At 39.2% G+C, this 23581-nt stretch overlaps 1 protein-coding gene across 1 annotated transcript in view; it reads left to right on the forward strand.

Annotated features, from left to right (window-relative positions):
• Positions 1 to 23581, forward strand: part of LOC122797690 (squalene monooxygenase-like) — a 748040-nt gene that overhangs the window by 378312 nt on the left and 346147 nt on the right. The gene's annotated exons all lie outside the window — the stretch shown is intronic.

A 23581-nucleotide genomic window follows, 5' to 3' on the forward strand; every position in this document is an offset into this window, starting at 1 on the left:
TAATACTGTACTGGTGCTCATATATCCTTTGTCTAAAGTGCCTCTCGGTCTTTTCTATGTAGAAAGAGGGGCACTGTTGGCACCTAGCTAAGTATATAACACCTGTTGTCCCACAGTCAAATGTTCCTTCTAAGGAATATTTAACATTACCTATAGTAAATGAGGAAGAAGTTTCTATATATTTATAAGAAGAACATCTTCCACATTTCTTCATCCCTTTGTTAGGAACATATGGATTAACTTCTTTTTCAAGTAGTGTTTTTAGATTACAGCCTTTTCTAAATGTCACCTTAGGTCCTGGCCCTAACTTGTTACTAGCCATAGTGTCATCATTATTTATAACCTCCCTCAGGAGTTTGGCATCACTTGAAAAGGTTGTTATAAAACTGATGTTGTAATCTAAGTCGTCCTTTCTATTAAAAAAATGTTCTGCCAAGACCATTTGTTTGTCACCGCTTAAGGTTCCCCTATTTAAAATGGGCTGGATATGGCCCATTTCCCTTTTCCTTATAACCTCTATAACAGTCTCATCCAATAAATCTATTGGGTATCCTCTCCTGGTGAACATCCCCACAGGTTTTTACACTCCACCTCAAAATCAACATCCAGTGTAATCATCCTTGCCGCCCTTACCAACTGACCCTTTACAACAGCCCTCTTCTGGTGGTAAGGGTGATTACTGCTGTAGTGAAGGAAATCATTGGGGTAGGTAGGTTTGCGGTATATATTGGCAATATACCTACTATGTGTTATGTCCTTAACAAGCCACACATCTAAGTATGATATAGCTGTAGTATCAAATTGATATGTGAATTTCAAAAAGGGGGTCATGTTGGATATGGTCTCAACAAATTTTGGGACCTCTTCTTTATCTCCCTTAAAGATCAAAGACATATATTCAAGGTACCTTGTGTACCAGGGTACCTTGTTTTTAAACATTTCATGTTGGAATAACAAGTGTCTTTCCCAATAGGCCATAACACAATTGGCGAAAATGCCCCCACAGGGTGACCCCATCATGACACTTGTTTTCTCCAAAAATAAATCCCCGTCAAATAAGAAAAAATTATTAGCCAGTACTAGTTCTAGGAGGGTAATAATTTTCTGTACTATCAGAGTTTAGGATTTCGAGTGTATTTAATCCCCCATTACAGGCGATTATTTCCCGTTTTGAGAAATCATGCGAAGTTGACATCAGACATCTTTTGGGAACTTCCAGTAATGTATATAGAAGTAAAAATTTGACTAAAACAGAAGTTCAGGAAATTAATGACCTAAGGACAACAGGAGTCAGGGTTATGCATCCTGACAAAGGGGAGGATTGTTTTTTTATGAAACAGGAGGAATGCAAACATAAAATGAGAGATATGCTGGATGGTGAAGCATTTGAGCAGGTCTCGGTTAGTAAAATGAATGGGGCCTATCAGCGCATAAAAACAGTAATTAAAGACTTGTTTTTGGAGGGGTACATTGACATAGATACACTGAACTATTTGGATATGATAACACCAGTTACCCCAGTCCTATTTGGGATTCCAAAAATGCACAAGGATTTAAATGACCCCTCCCCCCCTTTTAGACCTATAATTGATGGTAGGAATTCCATAACCTATGCCTGTGCTATGTTTGTTGATTTAAAAATGTAAAAAATATTTGGAAACAGAGAGACAAATCTGCACAGACTCCTGGCAGTTCTTGGGAACACTGAATAATCTGGAATTTAACCAAGAATACAATTTCATTACAATAGATGTTAAGGATCTGTACACAGTCATTCCCCAGAATCCGGGATTAGACTGGGTAAGGGACTTTCTTTTGGAAAAGAGGACACCTAGTGAGAAGACTGACTTAATTATTACCCTCCTAGAACTAGTATTGGCTAATATTTTTTTCTTATTTGACGGGGATTTATTTTTGCAGAAAACAGGTGTCATGATGGGGTCACCCTGTGGGGGCATTTTCACCAATTGTGTTATGGCCTATTGGGAAAGACACTTGTTATTCCAACATGAAATGTTCAAAAACAAGGTACACTGGTACACAAGGTACCTTCATGATATGTTTTTGATTTTTAAGGGAGATAAAGAAGAGGTCCCAAAATTTGTTGAGACCTTATCCAACATGACCCTCTTTTTGAAATTTACATATCAATTTGATACTAAAGCTATATCATACTTAGATGTGTGGCTTGTTAAGGACATAACACATAGTAGGTATATTGCCAAAATGTATCGCAAACCTACCTACCCCAATGATTTCCTTCACTACAGCAGTAATCACCCTTACCACCAGAAGAGGGCCTTTGTAAAGGGCCAGTTGGTAAGGACGGCAAGGATGATTACACTGGATGTTGATTTTGAGGTGGAGTGTAAAAACTTGTGGGGAATGTTCACCAGGAGAGGATACCCAATAGATTTATTGGACAAGATTGCTATAGAGGTTAGAAGGAAAAGGAAAATGAGCCATTTCTAGCCCATTTTAAATAGGGGAACCTTAAGCGTTGATGAACAAATGGTCTTGGCAGTACATTTTTTTAATAGAAAGGGTGACTTAGATTACACCATCAGTTTTATAACAACCTTTTCAAGTGATGCCAAACTCCTGAGGGAGGTTATAAATAAAAATTGGGCCATGATTAATGATGACACTGTGGCTAGTAACAAGTTAGGGCCAGGACCTAAGGTGATGTTTAGAAAAGGCTCTAATCTAAAAACACTACTTGAAAAAGAAGTTAACCCATATGTTCCTAACAAAGGGTTGAAGAAATGTGGAAGCTGTTCTTCTTGTAAATATATAAAAACTTCTTCCTCATTTACTATAGGGAATATTAAATATTCCTTAGAAGGAAAATTTGATTGTGGGACAACAGGTGTTATATACTTAGCTAGGTGCAACAGTGCCCCTCTTTCTAAAGACCGAGAGGCACTTTAGACAAAGGATATATGAGCACGAGTACAGTCTTAGTAGACAGGACAACAACAATGCTTTGTCCAAGCATATTTTGGAACAGACTAACCACACTTTCCTTTTTATGGTTATTGAGAAAATAGATCTGAATCCCAGGAGGGGGGCCTTGAGCTTTAAGCCTCGAAGAGAGGGATTTACTATGGCAACTAAGAGTAAACACCTTTTCCTACTCTGGTTTGAATGATTCTTGTTCCCTGAAATGTATTTTAAAACTTAAAGCATTAACCAGGTAAAAAACATTTCTATGGGAGTATTTAATATTTGACATTTTTTTGGTTGTAATTAATATCAGTAAAGAATTTGTGTTTTAAAAAGTTTTATACACAAATAAATCTGAATGTATTTACTTATATACTTGCTGAATTTGGATAATGGGAGGTCGATGATGTCATCAACTTGGGACTATTTAAATTGTAAATTGAGCTATTATAAATGTCTGAAGAAATTCCTTTAATGAAAGGTGATGAAAGCGCTAACAATAAATTTTAGTTTCATAAGTACGGCATTTTGTTTGTTTTTCCATTTTTTATTTAGTTGTTTAGCATATAGCAATATCAATATACAAGGAATTCTTCAGAACATGACAATAAAGTTTAGCAACTTCCAAAAGCAAATATTTATATGGCAATGTGCTTTGAATACTTACTAAATATTTCAGCAAAATATTAATTTCAAAGGTCTTTTCAGAGAAAAGAAACAAGAGGAAGCTAGATTCAAAGACAGCCATGGAGCCATTGAGCAGGACTTGTGACAGAGATGCCAATATTTGCAGTAATATAAAGTGATATGAAACTGCTCAAAAATAAATACAATCTATCTGATAAGGGGACTGGAAGCCAGACAATTCATGCATAAAAGCAAGACCAGCCAGTTAGAAATGCCCATGTTTCTCTGCTACAGCACTGTGTGAACAGCATACATGTGGCAGTTTAGAACAGATGGAGAAAGATGTGGCTGCAGTTATCATGGCAGGCATGATATCCTTGCTGGGAACAATACATATATTTAGATGTACAAAGAGCCCATGGAGCATTACACTAGTGATGTCATTTTGGTCTGTACTGTATGATATTATGAATTATAGAAATCCATGACTGCATAAGAATGAATATTATCACATTTGTGCTACTCACCAACATCCAGTATTCTCTAATGCAAAAATCCAGGGAGCTGCATACTATGGTCTGGACTACCAGAGTTATAATTAGAGTGGAGTGAAGGGTTCGGCTACCATGGGAACAAGCTATCATGGGGCAGGATTAGCAAGTAACAATGGTGTGTGAGTGCAGTATTATTAACACTGATTCATGAAGTCACAAAGATATCTAAGCCTCATAAATTAATGCCGATACTGCATTTACAGCTTGGGAGAAGCCCTGAAGCAGTTAGCTAAAGGAGAGCTGAGCATGTGGCTGAAATTGTAGCAATCTGCTTATTATAGCTACAGTTGCAGGGGCGAAGAAACACTTTGCTTTTTTTCCCTTGCTCAACTTTGAGTTAGGGGGAACATCAGTTTAGAGATCAGTACAAGGCACCAGATGAGGTAGCTATTGTTCTAATGACTATATATTTATGTTTGCTACTTAGACATTCCAGCAGTCTTCTGTTAACAGTGCAGGAATGTTTCGGTCTTGTCTCAAAAAGATTCTGGTGCAATTCCTGCTAAGTCTGACATCTCAGGCAAAACAATTTGATAAAATGCAAGAAAACTAAATGCTGCATACTCCAGTAATACATAGGTCTCACCCAATTGTTCAGTTTGAGCAATAAGCAGCATGCATACAGAATTTTATTCTCCACATATTCCAGATGTCATTGTGTATTTAAACCAAATGAGTTATCATTCTGTTAAAATTCCATGGTCTGTGACCATGATAACAGAATTATCATTGTATGTGCCATATGTGTCAGTAGCATAAATGATGCACACAGATTCTAGGACCATTCCTGCTATTCGCTATCCATGACGGCGGTATGAGCTTTCCTATCTAAAGATGCAGTTCTGATGCCTGGATGAATCTGGAGGTACTCTGCATCATACTAAAAAACCTTTGCAAAATAACTGTAGTATGTTGCATTCTTTATAACATTACTGATTGTAAACCTTGTAGCCATATCTGAAGTGCTACGAACAGAAGGAAATCAGTCCCAGAAGATGACCAGCATAAGAACATTGATGAATAGCCATTAGGTGACAGATGGTGAGTAGCAGTGCAGAAACACACATTTCCTCTACAGATAGGGGGCAGGGTGACTCAGCAAATATTCATAGGAAGACAGATATGTATGTATGACATTGTAACACACAACAGTGAAACAGACACACATCAAGAGATGGGTGAAGATGTGCTGCCATTGATCAGACCACTGGACCATAAAATAGTGGATACTGACACAGGTATGATCATGAAAATAAACTAATAATGTAAGCTTGTCCACCTACAGCTACAATGGATTGCTATATGATTTTTTTTTTAATTTGTGCCTCTGCACATGGTCATTAAGTCTGTGTTGCTAAGTGAACCACAAGTATGTCAACAATGACAATGTTCCTGTGTAAACCACTCTTTAGTGTGTAAACAATCAAGGCAAGTATGAATGGTCAAGTTGCAGAGAGAGCAGAGATAACACACTTGCGCAACGCCATATTCTGGTGATGTCATGAACACCAGGTGGAAGATGGGATGGCTACATACTGGAAGATGTACATATAATGCCACAGTGTTGTGCTGTGTGGGTGTTAGTTGCCAGGTATCGTGAACAGGATGCAGTCAGCAGCTGGTGAACACTTGCATGCCTACACAGGTAACACAGTTGAACTGAAACAGATCCAGATGCCAAAGCAACATAGTAGTGAAACATGTAGCACCAAAATGCTAGGGTGCACTTGTACGATAATATGCTGCATGCTGTATACTTACATTCTGTTGATAAGTGTCTTTATTGCCCAACATATATGCAATGACATTCTGTTGATAAGTGTCTATTGCCCAACATATATGCAACACTGTAGATGTGAGATGCTGTAACTGCATGCAGTCTGCACTATGAATGCAGTCTCTACTAAAGATATTGTCATGTGGCTATACTGTCTCACAACATGTATCATATCTCTGGCCTTTGTACAGACATCTAAAATAAGAATAACTTTCACATACAAGTAATTTTAAAAGTGCAGAAAAATCTTCCTTCAAAATTATATTGCATTACATCTAAAGCCCATTTAAAAAAAACATTAAAAAGGGACTGGCAGCAAATTGGATCTACAAATGTACTAGATAACTTGCTTTCACAACCATTCTTATTAGTTTATATGCTTATTTTAAGGTAATTCCTAAACATCAAGCAAGTATTTACTTCTGGTCCGCTTTCAGTATTGAAAAATATGGCAGAGAAACAAGAAACAACATTGTCATTGCCTCCAATATGACATCAGCTCTTATACCATATTACTGTCTTTCAGCGCCTGCACTCATTAATAAAACATTTTACTTACATCTTTTCTGTACAATATTACTCTCTGCTAATAAGTATACTAATTCATGAAATATACATTACAAGTAGTTGCAGTGTTGTGATGTTATTAATATCACAAGTGTGATACATGATTACATTTTGTCTAAAATGTTTATACAGGCTGTTTGCTTGTAATTATTTGTAGATCCTGTACAAAAATATATGCTCTAAGAAAAAGAAGAGGGAGTGGGGGAAGGGAGAGTTAATCAGCAGTAGTCACCTAGGCCTTGCTCAAGTGTCAATATTCATATCAGTACAATGTTGTGTCTCCACTGTTACAAAACACTGTCAATCAATCCGTGACTAATTATTTATTATAGTGTTTTAGCTGAGCAATGCACAAAGCCTGAATATTTTATTAAACAAGTATATAAATAAAATGCTACAAACTCAATTATTTAGAAAAATACAAAAAAAAAAATCTATGCAATTTGCCTTCATACTGAAGCACAAGAATTACAAAACTGTAATGGCTAATGTTAGTAGTTCACTGTTAACTAAATAAGTACATTGCAGTAATTCAAAACAATCATGTAAGTCAATGACATATATAAAAGCCATAAAAGTAATATCATTAAACTAAAATTCTAAGGCAAACTGATAAAATGATTGACTTTTCACAAGCTGCTGAAGGTCAGGTTTGACAGAACACAGTAACAGCATAAAAACTATTGCAAAAGCAGCACATAATTATGGTGGTCTGTGGCACCAGCTCATGACTGCAGCTGCTACCTTGCCCTCTGCTGGTAAAACAAAAAAAGCAAAAAGGATTAATGAAAGCATGTGTTATAGCTGTTTAAACTGCTAGCATAGATGCCTTTTCCATAACCATGCTGGGTGGTTAGGAATCGCTCTGTACCAGGTGTTGCAGCAGCCAGCCCGCCCACCACCTCTCTGATTTCTCACATTGGCCCTCTTTGTTTTAGCCTTCTTGCTGTGTACCGCGCTCATCCTTTAGCTCTTCTCTTGCCCAGGGACCTACCTAGAGATATTTTGTATGTGGCTGGCCACTAGAGGGCAGCCGTTACCTACTTTGAATTTCTTACCCTTGATGCAGCATCTTTCTTACCCTTATTAGTGCAGATTTCCTTATATCTACTTGCTTCTCTACTCCCTTATGAATGTATTCTGCTTCTTCTACTGAACGTTCTTGTGTTTTTTTTCTCTACTCCCTCTGTGCTTACTTTACCCCTAGCTAACTGCCTGATTTATTGATTGTCCCTATCATGACACATACCCTTGGCTCTTCCTGCTCCATTCGCCCTACGGGCTCACTCCACTCCACTACCCTACCCCAATTCCCACCCACACCCAGGGGTCCTACACATATACTTCTAAGCCACACCCCTCTCTTCACCTCCTCCTATTACTTGCTCTCCCTCTCCCTGCCAATTAAGTCACACCTTCTCTACCTTTAGCTAATCAAGTATCTCTCCACCTATGTAATTGAACATTCTTTTATAATGTTAGATGTGTCACAGAACCACTCCTACCTTCCTTTTAATACCAGTGATCTAATATTTACAATGCCAACACATACTATTTCAACACAGCTCAAGCTATTAGTTATTGCCACACTTTTACTTTGCCTAACCACAGCCTACCTCTTAACCTCCTTTGAACACCCTCAATATCTTAATATTCACTTCCCTCCTAAACATGCTACATTAACTCTCAACATCTCCTACAATCACATAAATATAACCTCAGTGCCAAGCTACCTAGTAGCAAGATACCATAGACTGACCCACATCAAGTATAATAATTTAAAAACCAGGAAAGCTCTAAACCTAAATTGCCATTTTTACAATCCTAGGTATAGACCCAAAAGCAACTCCTTACAAGATGGTGACATCCACCCAAATCCAGGACCAGCCAGTCCATCAACATCTAACAATCTTAACCCTACTCCATTTATCTCATCTACCCCTACTACACTCACTAACTCACTATACATTGCACAACTCAATATACACAGCGTTAATAACAAAATTGCACACCTCCATGCTCTATTGGATGTGCAATCTTTTGACATACTTTGCCTAACAGAGACATGGCTAAAATCCTATACTCTAGATACTGAAATCACCCCACCTGGATACAACATTATAAGGGCTGACCACAAAAATAGGAAAGGTGGGGGAGTAGCTATCCTTTTCAAAAATAGCCTACAAGTTACCTCCTTAGACTATACACCACCCCCAGAAAGCAATGTGGAAATCCTTGCTTCCAAATTTCAGCTAAATTCTAGTAAATCCATATACGTCATCTGTATCTACTTACCTCCTGGTAATAATATCAGTATACTCGACGATATCCTTAGCTCCCTGTCACCATACTTCCCACAAGAAACTATTATCCTAGGAGATTTCAATATCGACTGGAAGTGTATCAATGCTGAACATCCCACTTCCCATATTAACCTGCATGGCTTTTCACAAATAATTTCCTCCCCAACCAGAATTAATAAACTAAACAAAAAGTAAACTATCTTAGATTGGATTCTCATAAATAAACACCACCATACTTATACGGTGGGAATTTTCCCAGACAATATCAGTGATCATTCGTTAACCTACCTAATCAAACAAAAGACCAATATTCCCCTTACAGCCACATATAGGACAATAAAGTCCAATAAGGACTTCAACCCTGAACTATTCCAAAATGAATTTAGGGCATGCAATTGGTCCTCCTTAAAAAGCCTCTCAATAGAAGAGGCTGTTAAATACTTTAACAGAAAATTCTTAGCCATCCTAGACCAGCATGCTTCAAAACGTACTATAAGAATTAGGGCTAAGCCAGCCCCCAGGCCCCTCTAAAGATACCAGACAAAAAATGCTACTCCGAAACAAAGCTTGGACCAGTTGGGGAACTACCAAAGGTACTTTAGATCACCTAACTTTTAGACAAATGAGAAATGAAACGAAAAAAGCTACTCCCTCAGATAAAAAACAGTTTTACAATGAAATGCAACAAAAACACCAGAGAAACCCACAAAGATTTTGGACAAGCATCAATAGACTGCTTCACCCAGGCCAAACTATGACACCAACCCCACTAGGTAGTCAATGGGAAAACGCAAAGCAAGCTGCTAATGACTTTAATACCTTCTTTACAAAAGCTATACATTCTCTTGCAAACCAACTTTCCCCTGACAGCTCAACCCTTCCTACCTCCTTTACTAGCTTTTTCCCCACATTTTAAATACAACCTATCCCAATACACTTCATCTGTAAACTCATCCACAAACTAAAACCTTGCACTCCATCAGCCGACCAGCTACCTGCAGAAAGCAGCTAGAGCTGTTGCCTATCAAATAGCCAGCCTCAAACAGAACCATAAATGAGGGAACAATTCCAGCAATCTGGAAAATCTCTCACATTATCCCCATACACAAAGGAGTGAACTCTAATGAACATTTTAACTATCGTCCTATAGCTATACTAACCCCCTTGGCAAAAATAATGGAAAAATGCATTCAAAAACAACTACTCAACCATCTAATTCAAAATAACTTGCTTGCTGAATGCCAACATGGCTTTAGGCCATTCCATAGTACCACAACCATCCTCCTGTCCTTCTCTAACTCCATTAACAAAAACAGAAATAATAATATTCTTACATCTGCTCTCTTTATTGACCTATCAAAAGCTTTTGACATGGTTAATCACACACTGCTAATAAATATTCTCAAATCTCTTTCTCTTGATTCACAGGCCATAAAATGGTTCAATTCCTACCTCAGCAATAGGCATCAAGCAGTTCTCTGGGAGAATCACCTATTATTCCACCTGCCTATTACTCTAGGTGTCACTCAGGGCTCCATTCTAGGCACTCTCCTTTTCTCAATCTTCATCAATGATTTATACTTAGCTATTCCACATGCTACTTGTATACAATATGCAGACGACTCAACAATAATTTGCTCAGCCAGTTCCTCATATGAACTGCAATCAAAAACTCAGTCAGTATTTAGTATAGTTGAAACATGGTTTCTTCAACATTGCCTCCTATTGAATCCTAAAATAACAAAACTCCTTCTATTTACTCCTACCCGTAAGTCCACCCAAATTAATTTCTCAATTACATCTAGAAATGGAACACTCATATCTCCTGATATAACAACCAAACTCCTAGGAGTAACTATTGACAACCACCTCTCCTTTGATACTCATATAAACAATACAGTAAAAACTGTCAACAAAAAATGGGCTCCCTCTACAGGATTAAACCATTCCTTACTCCATTAGCCAGATCTACTATTGCCCACTACCACCTAATCTCTACACTTCTTTATGCCTCTCCTATCTATACTAACCTGTCTAAACACAATCTCCTGAAACTAGCTAAATCCCACAATAACATTGCCAGATTTGCCACTGGACAACCCATCACTGTCAGAAGCTATTATAGCTAGGTTGGCTGGACCTTCAGAATCAGCTAATTTTTAACCAATTTACAATTGCCCATAAGACCCTTTACCAGCCTCATAAGACTCCAATACTATCTTCCCTAATCAGTCCTTACAAAAATCTGAACACCTTAAGCTCTTCTAATAAACTACTAGTTTGTACAACCAAATCCAACAACATGGCAGGGGACTCTATCTTCTCAAATACAGTTGGGAAGAACTGGAATCTACTTCCTAGTGATCTTACATCACTTTCATCCCTATCAATTTTCAGACAGAAACTTAAAATATACCTCAGAAAACACTGGCTATGTCCTAGTTGTAACCTCGACTAACCTTTACTTGTTTGTTAGACTTTTTCATTCTTTCTACTTTCTCTTCTTAGACCATGTTATTTACTTCTGCTGAAATGATAAATGCAAGCTAAGTAATCAGCTATAAATTACTTTGGAAGAGCATTAACCAGATGATATTTCCTACTCTAAATTGGAATAGGAAATTAACTCTTTTGTCATATGTTTTTAATTTGTACTTTGTCATATTGAAAAGAACTATAACAATGTGCTAAACGTTATCCTTTGTAACTGTCAAATGAATTTTTTAATAAATTATTATTTTTTATTTTGGAGCTTATCTCCCCAGGCATCTACTTAAAATGGACATATATCCAGTTGGACTAGCCCGGTCAACAAATGTAAAATAAAATAAAAATAAAATAAAATAAAACAAGCACAGTATGGTCACAACCATAAGTTTTCCACGTCTACCAACATGGCTGAACCAGCCATGTCAGCCTTCCCATGATCATCGAAAGTCCTAACCATGTCAATGGCAGAGGCCACATATACTATCAACAGGTATACAGTTCCAAAGTACAGAATTCCAAATATGGCAGTTCTAAAGCACGGAATTCCAAACATGGCAGTTCCAAAATACAGAATTCCAAACATGGCAGTGCTGAATCTGCTTATGAAATGGCTTGAAAAGAATTTTCAAAAGCTATTTCTTGGTATGGCTGCGTTGCCTCCTACATACCTCTATGCAGAGGCTTTGCCCCAGAACACCATAATCATTTTTATTCTGAAAGTCTTGAGCACTTCTAGTTGCTTTATTATACCCTCTCTCTTGTAACATATTTAATATTATTCACCCTATCATTTCTGTATCATTTCAATAATACACTAAATATCTTTATTTCCACAAATATCCCCTTCTTCTTTTATACTCATATCCTGCTATGCTGACTTAGGCTCATAGGTTGATAGGTATTTACTAGGCTATTGATCTGTGAGGATCTTTAGAAGCCTAGGCTAGAGAAGGCTTTGTGGTCAATCGAGCAGTGACAAGTGTTTGGACAGGTACATGCAGAAAAGGGCATTATATTCAATGATTGGCATAATGAGAGCTGAGTACAATGGAACAATAACATTCCAAAAGAAAAACAAGTAATCTCCGTGGTATCCCCGAAGTCTCAAACTACCCACTAAACAAGTATAGTGGGTCCAAAAACAAAACAGTGTAAGAAACTTCTCTGTGTGGAAGATTTTCTGTCTATATATCTCTAGTTAATCACTGTATATTAATCAGATCAGACAATTTTGAAGAAACATGAACATATGTGGCAATTAAAGCTGAACTCTTTGAGGAAGCCTGGACTAAACTACTACTGTTCAATTAAACGTATACTGGAACTTAAAAAATTGCCACATTGTTTACATGACTAATTTTATTTTATTTTATTTTATTCTACCAGTTGGTTTTAAATACCATGTTAAATCAGTTTTAATATAACTCCCGAATTCTCAAAAGCTTGCATGGCATGCATGATTAGTGTAAGAGAAAATGTTGCCAATATGGCGGCCAAGCGATCCACGTACGTGCTCGTTTGACATGAGCGAGCGCTCTAGCACTACTGCTTCACGTTCCCAGCCCCAGTATGCAAATGACCCCATTTTCAGGTTAAAACCATGCAAATGAGGTAAATCTGCCATCCAGGAAGCAGGAATCAGGGCATGCAGAACTAGCGTAATCTGCAGAAATGTACTAGTAACCGAGTACGGTACTGCAAAATCCAAAACGGGGACATGACAGCCCCAAATAAAGGCTGCATGTCATTGAGGAAGCATACCAATGGCCAAGTAGAAGGCCGCTGGCATTTCAAACAATGCAAAATGTACAAAATACAACTTTTATTATATGTCCACTGATCAAGGCCATTGAAGCATATGGCAGCGGCGTGCAAATGGGATTGGTGGGGAAATAAGAAAATAAACCTAAAAAAAGCAGTCTAACTAAAATCAATATTCCGCCATGCAAGTCAATGGCAGGCAAAAGACAACCTGGCCAGTAAATAGTGGTTACTAAGAGGAGAGGCACAGTGTGACACATGTAACTATGTATTAGCAGGCAATCCTATGCAAATGAGGGAAAGGATAGTGAATCCCAGTTTTCCCCAGCATGTGAGGCAGGTCCAACAGTGTAAGAGTATGAATAGCTGAGTGCAAGACTAGGAGGTAGGTGGCATCATGGGTGGGTGTGTCAGGCATACTGTCAGCGGCTTGGAGCCTTGTGGCTCGGGGTTGCACCCAGCTCAGCACAGCGAAGCCAGGGGGTGTGTCTAAACCTGCCCAGCATATATGACAAAGTGTAAGCGGGTGTGCACGCTGTGCAACGGGATCAACAGGAAGATAAAGGAAGTGAAACCAGGAAATAACAGCAGTGTGCACATTGGAGTACATTGATTGCACTGCACGACCCCAGGCAGAAACAGAAGGGCAATGGGAAGGGAAAGCAGCAGTAGGAAGGTAATCAAGGGGTACTAGGTTCGCTACCAGGTAAAATGTATCAGAACCAGCCAATTACACATGCAGCAGACCAGCCCAGAACGCCACTATAAACTATGCAAACACCTACCTCTCTGGTTTTTCCCACACTCTACACTACCGATGTAGACAAATAGGGAACGGTTAACACTCACAACAGCAAAATGTTAGGGGCTGCAATAGCTATCATACAACTTGTGGAAGAGGCTGAGGGTGGTGGGGATGTAAATTCTGCCAACCAACCCCCAGTGAGGAGATGAAGATGAGTGTACAGACCCAGGGTAACCTACCAAGGGCCACATGAGCTGGAGATAGTGGAGCGCAATAGGGTGGACAGTGACCTCCTACAGCAAATTGTTGAGTGGTGCCGGCCCCACCTCACACACAGAACTAACAGAGGGGAACCCATCCCAGTGGAAACTAAGGTATATGTAGGCCTAAGAATACTAGCTACAGGTACCTTCCAAAGGCCAACTGGGGATATGATGGGGATCTCACAGTCATCAGCATCCAGGATACTCCACCAGTTCCTGGATGCCATGGTAGCACATGTCGGTGAGCACGTATATTTCCCCCTCACCCATGAGGCGTTGGCCACATATATGTGTCTCTTCCACCAAATAGCAGAATAACCTGAGGTAGTGGGTGCAATAGACTGCATGCATATATGCATCATAGCACCACCCGGTGAGCAGGGTAGGGTCTACATCAACTGCAAGAGCTTACCCTCTATCAACTGCCAGGTCATGTGCGATGCCCAGGGCATAATACTGAATGTGTGTGCTGGCTGCCCTGGAAGTTATCATGATTCCCATATCTGGCATCTGATGCAGCTGTACCAGAAATTTGCAAATGGGGACATCCCACACGGTCACCTAGTGTGGGATGCTGGATACGCACTGGAGCCATGGCTGATGACACCCATCAGAAATGCACACACACCCGAACAAGAGATCCATAATGAGGAACACGCACAAACAAGAATCATAATAGAGCATGTGTTTGGGATGCTCAAGTCAGCTCCGATGCCTGGACACATCCGGTGGAGCCTTGCAGTACTCACCAACTACATGTACCCAAATCGCCCTTGTACGTGCCATGCTATATAATATGATCCTGTGGAAACAGCTGCAGCAGGAGTAGCAAGGGGCAGGGCCACATAGCCCCCCCCCCAACGCCAAGGCCTGCACAGGCACAGAGTGACTCAGAAGAGGAACAACCTGAGCCTGCCCCAGTAGGCAGAAGGAGGCATGACCGGTATGCCCTGGCCCTGGCAAAGAGGCAACGCATAGCACATACTCTGACATGGGAGGGACCCAGGGAATAGCACCTCTCTCTGACTCTTACATACAGTAAAAGAGATGCCAAACATTACACTACCTGTGCCTAACCATGCGTAGGCAGTGTACTATGTGCATCTGACATAGGCAGCCCTGCAGCACCACCCTCAATATTGGGACACCCACAAGATAAGGGACTTACACATGCCAGTTAGGAGGGGGGGGGGTCACATACCCAACAACAGTCACAGCCAGCAGGATATGTGCAGACAAACACAAACAAATGCCATACTATGGCCTCTGAATGAGGGGAATGGGTAACCCCCCCCAGGCCTACATGGACAGACTACAGCAGGCCAGGCAGTGGGATGTCAGTTGTGATTTATTTATTTATTTATTTTATTTATTTGTTTACATTTGTTGACTTGGAGTGTCTGACTGGACATAGGTCCATTTTCAGCGGAGGCCTGGAGAGAAAAGCTCCACAGTTAAAATAAACAGACAGTGGTTACATTGGATTACATAGCGATTAACAATTTAACATAGCAATTACTTACAACATATTTACAGATGAAGAACATAGTACATCAGTAGACAACTAGAATCTTTATCTGTGAAGTACATAACAGACATTAACAAATGTTACAATAAGAAGTTCCTGCTGTATAATAAGTACTAGGCTTAGGAGCATCTGAGCTTGCTATAATCAAGGTAGTTAGCGGAGTGGAAAGAAAGGTAGTGGTTGGATGGGGTGGGTGATATTAGAGTGGGAGTTGCAAGGGCATAGCCAGCATGTTTTTGCTAGGACATCAGAAACTAATGTGTATATAATCAAAAGATAAGAACGGTAGTACACCGGTATGGCTTAGCCAGCATTATAGGTAAGACTACTGACTGAAATGGACTACAGGACATACCAGTACAGTCCTAGCAAATGTGTACAAGTGTCAGGTGTGCCCCCCACCCTACATAGAAATAGTCAGGTGTTCCCCCCACTATACAGACATGTTGCAACAGTCAATGCCAAATGATCGATGGATACCCTGCAGACACAGCATGCTACCTGTTGGTGTACAACACAAAGGTCAACAGTGCAGTATAAACCAATGGACATGATCCACACATGCAAAACAGATGGCCTTACTGGGCATACTCACACACTTAGAGAAATGAAGGCAATGTCAGTCATCAACATACAAACAGGTCATACTGGGCATGCTCACACACTTAAACACATGCAGACCATGTATGCAAACACCAGTGGACCAGACACATCCGGCAGTTGCAATTGTTAGTGCAGACACATGTCAGTATGCATCACTCATGCCTTGCACACACAGTGGGTAGGAATAAAGACATATATGTAAGGATAACACACCATAATAAGCCAAAGGTAGATGGATATAAATGTGTGGAAGAGGGTGACTGTGACAAGGAACCATCCACACCTGTCTCACCCAGCACACAGCCAAAGGGCCACAAACAAATCAGGTGCAGATGTCAGACATTGCAGTTACTAGTGACCAGTACCTTGATGAAAAACTGCCAGGAACCACCACGGTAAAAGAAGAGATGATTTTATTTTAAAATAAAGTAAAACAAGCGCTTTCACGCATTGATATGCGCTTCATCAGGTTATGGTTTACACAGAAAATGAATCCCTTTATATAGCAAAGTTCACTACAATTAAGAAGAACAATTCATCAATTACTCAATTACCCAAGCAAGCAATAAAACAGAATTACTAAGCGAAAACGCCTATTTTCTGTGCTGGCTCAGGAAGTAAGTTAAACATTGAGTCTCAAATACAAAGGAACATTTTCACATTTTTAAAAAATAATTCCAAATTCACAATAACAAAACCTAAATAGTTTATGATGCCATTAGTAATTACTTTTTGCAGTAGTTCATAGTCATATAATAAAATATGCACCAATATAAATTATATAAAACCGCATGGGATAGCTGATATATTCTATCATTTCAAATGCGATGCAGCCTGCATTTGCAGCCAGAGGAGGATGCACCTACATCCTCTGAAACAAACAGCATAATGCATACACTGTTCTAAATAAAATCATCAGGGCACAATGCAAGATCAAAATCAGGCAGGAAGAAACAGCCACTACTATTGCTGCTCCTCGCGCATTCGATGAAGTCTGTCAAAAGACAAACAACAGCAAAACATCAACACAAATGCTATCATTCAAAGACTATACCAACTGCATCCCTAGTCACCTGTGCATATATCGCATATCATGAGAAGTCATCAACAAGAACAATACATTTGTGTAGTGACAACTAGATGACAACCCAAGAAATATTCTGACTAGCGTCAACACATACATATATCACCACTGGATAATGACAAAACAGAAAAGCTGTTGCTTAAAGTAACATTCCAAGTACTTAGAAAATATAAAAATAGTTGTGCCCGTATTAGACCAATAGCGTAGTGTGTCAAAAGCGAGATGATACTCCGCTATTTTCATTACATGAATCTCATGTTATGTGAATATTGTGCACGATGAGAGAAAAGGCCATTTTCATTGGAACATTAATCATGTTCCATTATAAAATTGAATGGTATATAATAATACGTAAAAAGGAAAGAGGAAGACCATATGCCATCCAAATAAATGGAAATCTTACTCGTAGCAATGTAAAACTCCATACTTGTTTCCAAGTTTGCAGCTTAATCACCTCAAATCATCCGTGCTCTAGTTTAGTTATTCAAGTGCATATTGAGGGCAAAAGGATCAGCCGTATAACGGCCTCAAAAAACTAAAATAGGGAAATGATCCATCTAAACCTAGATGTTACTTCTATCTCAGTAGTACATATGCTTATAAGAAAAACAAAAAATATATATTTAGCTTTAGTAACAAAAATGGTATCAAATAAAATAAAATATGCATCCTTTAATATATTATTAAATCCAACCATATTGACATTCATTAGGGCATGAACATAGATTCATCCCTGATATAAAGTTAAGCATTTCTTATCTGATGCCTATTATGGCTGAATGTAAGACTTCCATGGTGTCTTGGTTTAACAGAAAACTCAACTTCCTATGAACACATAACGGGGTTGAATAATCAGCTTCCCGATGTAGATCAAATGTCTTCCTCAGATGTTATTGTGACCAGTATAAATAATGTATGGTGAAAATCACCAATGGGTCTATGTAAATATGAGATGATATTTCATTAATATTAAAATATGTTCATAAAACAATTCAACTGCATGCCATGTTATGTTATTGTGACCAGTATAAATAATGTATGGTGAGAATCACCAATGGGTCTATGTAAATATGAGATGATATTTCATTAATATTAAAATATGTTCATAAAACAATTCAACTGCATGCCATGTTATGTTAGGGCATACTATTACTAATTGAAAGCAACCAAGCATGAACTTTACCACAACCAGGGTTTGAAGTCCATGATTCCAATAAAAAACATAGCATTAAGACATAAAAACTTAGGTGAAAACTAAATATTATGTGAACACAGAATAGCCAGTAGGCCATTTACATATGAATATATGAAAGGAAATTTATGGGCCACACCTAAGGCTATAGTGCTAGCTTAGCTCCAATTCATTTATATAAAAGTCTTTTATAAAATTTTTTCAAAAATTTCAGATAACATATATATATGGAGCAATATCAAAAAGCATGTGTCATAATATTTATATGACCGGGGGACAGTCATAGAACTACGCTACACACTGAGATGCTCCTATATGTACAAATGTACTGCACATGGAAAAATTGATGTAACTATTATAGGGTCATTGAAATATTGTGAGATATCAGAATGACCCTAACAAAGCAGGGCGTATATTAATGGTGGTGTTGAGCCCTGGTGGTATATGCGCTTTGAGTCTTAAAATCCATTTGAGCTCGAACATTTCAACAGTACCTATGTGGTCTCCCTCTCTCCTATTTTGATTAATAACCTGCAATATCTGAAAGGTAAACCTATGTCCAGGGCTCTCATTGCAGTGTATGGCTAAAGCACTATTTGAATTGCCCTTTCTAATATTGTAAACATGATTGTAAATTCGATCTCTAAACCTTCTAGAGGTCATTCCTACATAGTAGCTGTCGCATTGATCACATTTTGCATAGTAAACAACATTTTGAGTATTACAAGTTGCATAGAAAGTTGGTCTAAAATCTATACTGGTGCCCGGGACCTTGAGGACCTGTTCCTTATTGATGTACACACATATAGAGCACCTACCACATGCATACGTGCCCATTTTTATCTGGGTTCGAATATCAGTTTGTTTCACGTCATATTTGTCCTTGCATAAAAGCCTCTTTAAATTCATACAATTGCTAAATCTAAAACTAGGTTTGCTGCCCAAGAATGTATATAGATATGGTTCAGATAGTAGAATTTTCCAATTCCCTGTTATAATTTTAGTAAGATGTTGAACATCACTGGTATATTTAATATCATATTTAATTTTATCATTTCTCTCATGGTCATGTCCTACTTTCCTTCTTGAATTACCAGTGATGTTATTACTTATAGCAGAATCTATTGTTTCATTAATCAAATTCATAGGATATCCTCTGTCCATGAAGAAATTCTTCTGTTGCTCAATTAAGCACAGAGCATCTTTTCTATCTGAACATATTCTTAATATTCTACTAGCCTGTCCTTTGATGATATTTCGGAAAATGTGTCGCGGGTGCATACTGTCATAGTGAAGTATACTGTTTCTCCAACAGGGCTTGCGATACAAAGTGGTAGTAAGGCAATCTCTGTCATCCTTTGTTATAGAAATATCTAAGAAGTTGGCCTTTACTGAAGAATATTCATAAGTAAAGGTGAGAAAAGATGTTGTACTATTCATATATCTTACAAATTCTTCAAGTTCTTCTACACTACCATTCCACAATATAATAACGTCATCTACAAAACGCCTGTAGATGACTACTTTATCAAATCTGGGGTCACTGAAGACATTCTCCTTTTCCCATCTATATACAACCAGGTTGGCATATGCATTCGCACAGGGAGTGCCCATGGCTACTCCCCATGTTTGTGCATATGCCATGTCATTGAATAGGAAAACATTGTTGTTGAGAACCAAGTCTAGAAGACAGCAGATATTCATAATCTCAGTGCTATCTATAGTTCCCTGCTCAATTAGATGGAACCTAATAGCATCTAACCCATAATCATTGGGGATGCTAGTGAAAAGGCTCTTTATGTCCATTGTAACAAGTAATGTGTTAGTATTCAGTTTGTCTGTTACCTGTTTATGCTTTAAATCTTCTAATAAATCATAAGAATTTTTAAGAATGGTTGAGATTTCTTTAGTCATTGGGCCCAGCTTAGACTGTATATATAGAGATGCATTCTCGGTGACCCAGTGGTCACCCGATACTATGGGCCGTAGTGGTGGGGGATACTCGCCCTTGTGTAGTTTCGGTAAGCCTTTTATGACCGGTATGAGAGGTGATTCTACCCTCAAAAAATCATATAGCATCTTGTCTATTGACCTTGTCATAAGCATGTCATATAAGGTATCATGTACATAATTGATTATAGATTTTACCTTAGATCTATCAATGACTTTATAAGCTTTATCATCTCTGAGCATCGAATTCATCAATTGGTCATAAAAACTCTTATCAAGGGCCACAATTCCCCCTCCCTTATCAGCTGGTTTAAATATCATATCCTTGTCAGTGGCCAAGACATCTAAGGATTGTTTCTGTGTGCGATTTAAATTTATATAAACATTGCTATGTTTGTCACATTCATAATAATTATAAAAATCCCGCTCACATGTCCGTATGAAGCACTCTATAGTAGGTGTTAACGGGGGTGTGAATGTACTTCTCCTTTTATATGCTGTTGTATTATACAGAGAAATACAACTATCAGATGAATTATCTTTAAAAAATATTTTCAGAGATAACTTCCTTGCAAATAGCCGCAAGCCTACAAGAGTATCAGATAGAACACTATGACAGGAGGGTATAAAAGATAACCCTCTATTAATTAAGGAATGTTCCTCTATGGAAAAAGATCTGTTCGTCAAATTGAAAAACAAAAAATTCAATTCTTCATTCTTCTTCTTCGCTCCGGTGTTTCTTCCGAAAGTTTTCTTTTCCCCCTTCCTCTGCTCACAGACCGTGAGCGTGTCTTGTCCTTGTAGGGGAGTGGGAAGTTTAAAGGCATGGGTACAAACGAGTTTATATTCTTGTTAGAAGTTTTAGGTTTAGCACCTGAATTCTCTGATGTGTTCAGGCCGAGTTGGTTACAAGGCAAGGACAAACTAGGCGTGTTAGAAGTAGTGGGCTCACAGTTATTGGTGTCATCCATTTGGGTTGGAGCAGCCAATTTGTTGCTAAGTGTTTCCACTGAAGTATGGACTGTACCTTCCCTAACTGTATTCACAGTAGTCAAGGATGGAATAGTGTGAGCATTAGTATTAGGCTGTCTATTTAGCCTCGGCCATATGAAGATGCGCCCAGACTGAAAGTCTTCACAATCACGCTTTAGCTTCCTAGTTTTCACTTGCTCTAATTTATTGCTATATAGCGTCAGTTGTCTGTTCATAGACTGTATTTTAGAAATACAAAACTCAGTTTTAAAGTTAACAGTTAAATAGTCATATTGTTCCTCTACCTTAGCCAAAAGTTCCTTCTCGATGGGTGCAAAGGTCAACAGTGCAGTATAAACCAATGGACATGATCCACACATGCAAAACAGATGGCCTTACTGGGCATACTCACACACTTAGAGAAATGAAGGCAATGTCAGTCATCAACATACAAACAGGTCATACTGGGCATGCTCACACACTTAAACACATGCAGACCATGTATGCAAACACCAGTGGACCAGACACATCCGGCAGTTGCAATTGTTAGTGCAGACACATGTCAGTATGCATCACTCATGCCTTGCACACACAGTGGGTAGGAATAAAGACATATATGTAAGGATAACACACCATAATAAGCCAAAGGTAGATGGATATAAATGTGTGGAAGAGGGTGACTGTGACAAGGAACCATCCACACCTGTCTCACCCAGCACACAGCCAAAGGGCCACAAACAAATCAGGTGCAGATGTCAGACATTGCAGTTACTAGTGACCAGTACCTGTTAGCACCACAGGCTATGTGGTCCACATGCCAGCTGTGCAATATGGCTGTACAAGGACGTAGTCAGCTAGTAGCCGTATACATGTACCTTTGACATATGACCCCATGTGGCCGCATGTGGTGTGTCACCCCTACATGAATGAGTTATGGGCCATGCACACACCGCCCACCCCATAGCGCTACCCTGACAAGCTTGCTGAGGTTATCCAATGTGAAATACACCTTTGGGAGAGTTGTGGCACACTAATCTCTGTGGTGTGTCCCATAACTGCGTACTGCTGTAGTGTGATAAACTAATTAGTTAGGAGTTCTAACCCCAGACATGTCAACTGTGTGTCAGTGTTTGTGTGCGTGCCTGTCTCTCACTGACTGTGTAGAGAACAATACCTTTTAGGTTACTCACACCCCTTACAATTCACATACCCACCTTTGGCAAGGCTGCTGATGTCACCCACCTAGAAATACTCCCCTGGGAAGGCTGTAGACCAGTAATCTCCATAGCACATGCTGTAACTGCATACTGCTGTAGTGTGATAATGTAGTTAGGTAGAAAGTCAAACCCCAGATGTGGCAACTGTGAGCGTGTGAGTCTGTGTGTGTGTATGTGTGTGTGTCTCTCTGTCACTGACTGGTTAGAGAGCTATGCTTTTTAGGACACTCACACCCCTTACAGTTCACATACCCAACTTTGGCAAGGCTGCCGATGTCACCCACCTAGAAATGCACCTCTGGGAAGGCTGAAGCCCAATAATCTTTATAGTGCATCCTGTAACTGCGTATCACTGAAGTGTGATAAACTAGTTTAGGTAGGAGTTCCAATCCCAAACCTGGCAACTGTGTGTGTCTGTGTTTGCGTGCATGTCTGACTGTGTAGAAAGTTATGCTTTTTAGGCTACTCACACCCCTAACAATTCAAATACTCACCTTTGGCAAGGCTGCTGATGTCACACACCTAGAAATACACCTCTGGGATGATTGTAACCCAGTAAACTCCATAGCATGTCCAGTGACAGCATATGGCCATAGTGTGATTAAGGAGTTAGTTGAGAGCTCTAACCCAGACCTGCCAACTGTGTGTGTGTGTGTGTGTGTGTGTGTGTGTGTGTGTGTGTGTGTGTGTGTGTGTGTGTGTGTGTGTGTGTGTGTGTGTGTGTGTGTGTGTGTGTGTATGGGTGCATGTCTGACTGTGTAGAAAGCAATGCTTTTAGGGTACTCACACCCCTTACATTTCACATACCCAACGTTGGCAAGGCTGCTGATGTCAACCACCTAGATATACACCTCTGTGAAGGCTGTAGCCTAGTAATGTCTGTAGTGCATCCTGTAACTGCGTCCTACTATAGTGTGATAAACTAGTTAGGTAGGAGTTCTAACCTCAAACCTGGTGAGTCTGTGTTTGTGTGCATGTCTGACTGTGGAGAGAGCAATGCTT

Source organism: Protopterus annectens, chromosome 3.part1 (assembly GCF_019279795.1).
Source record: "Protopterus annectens isolate FY-2018-M chromosome 3.part1, PAN1.0, whole genome shotgun sequence".
Lineage (NCBI taxonomy): Eukaryota > Metazoa > Chordata > Ceratodontiformes > Protopteridae > Protopterus > Protopterus annectens.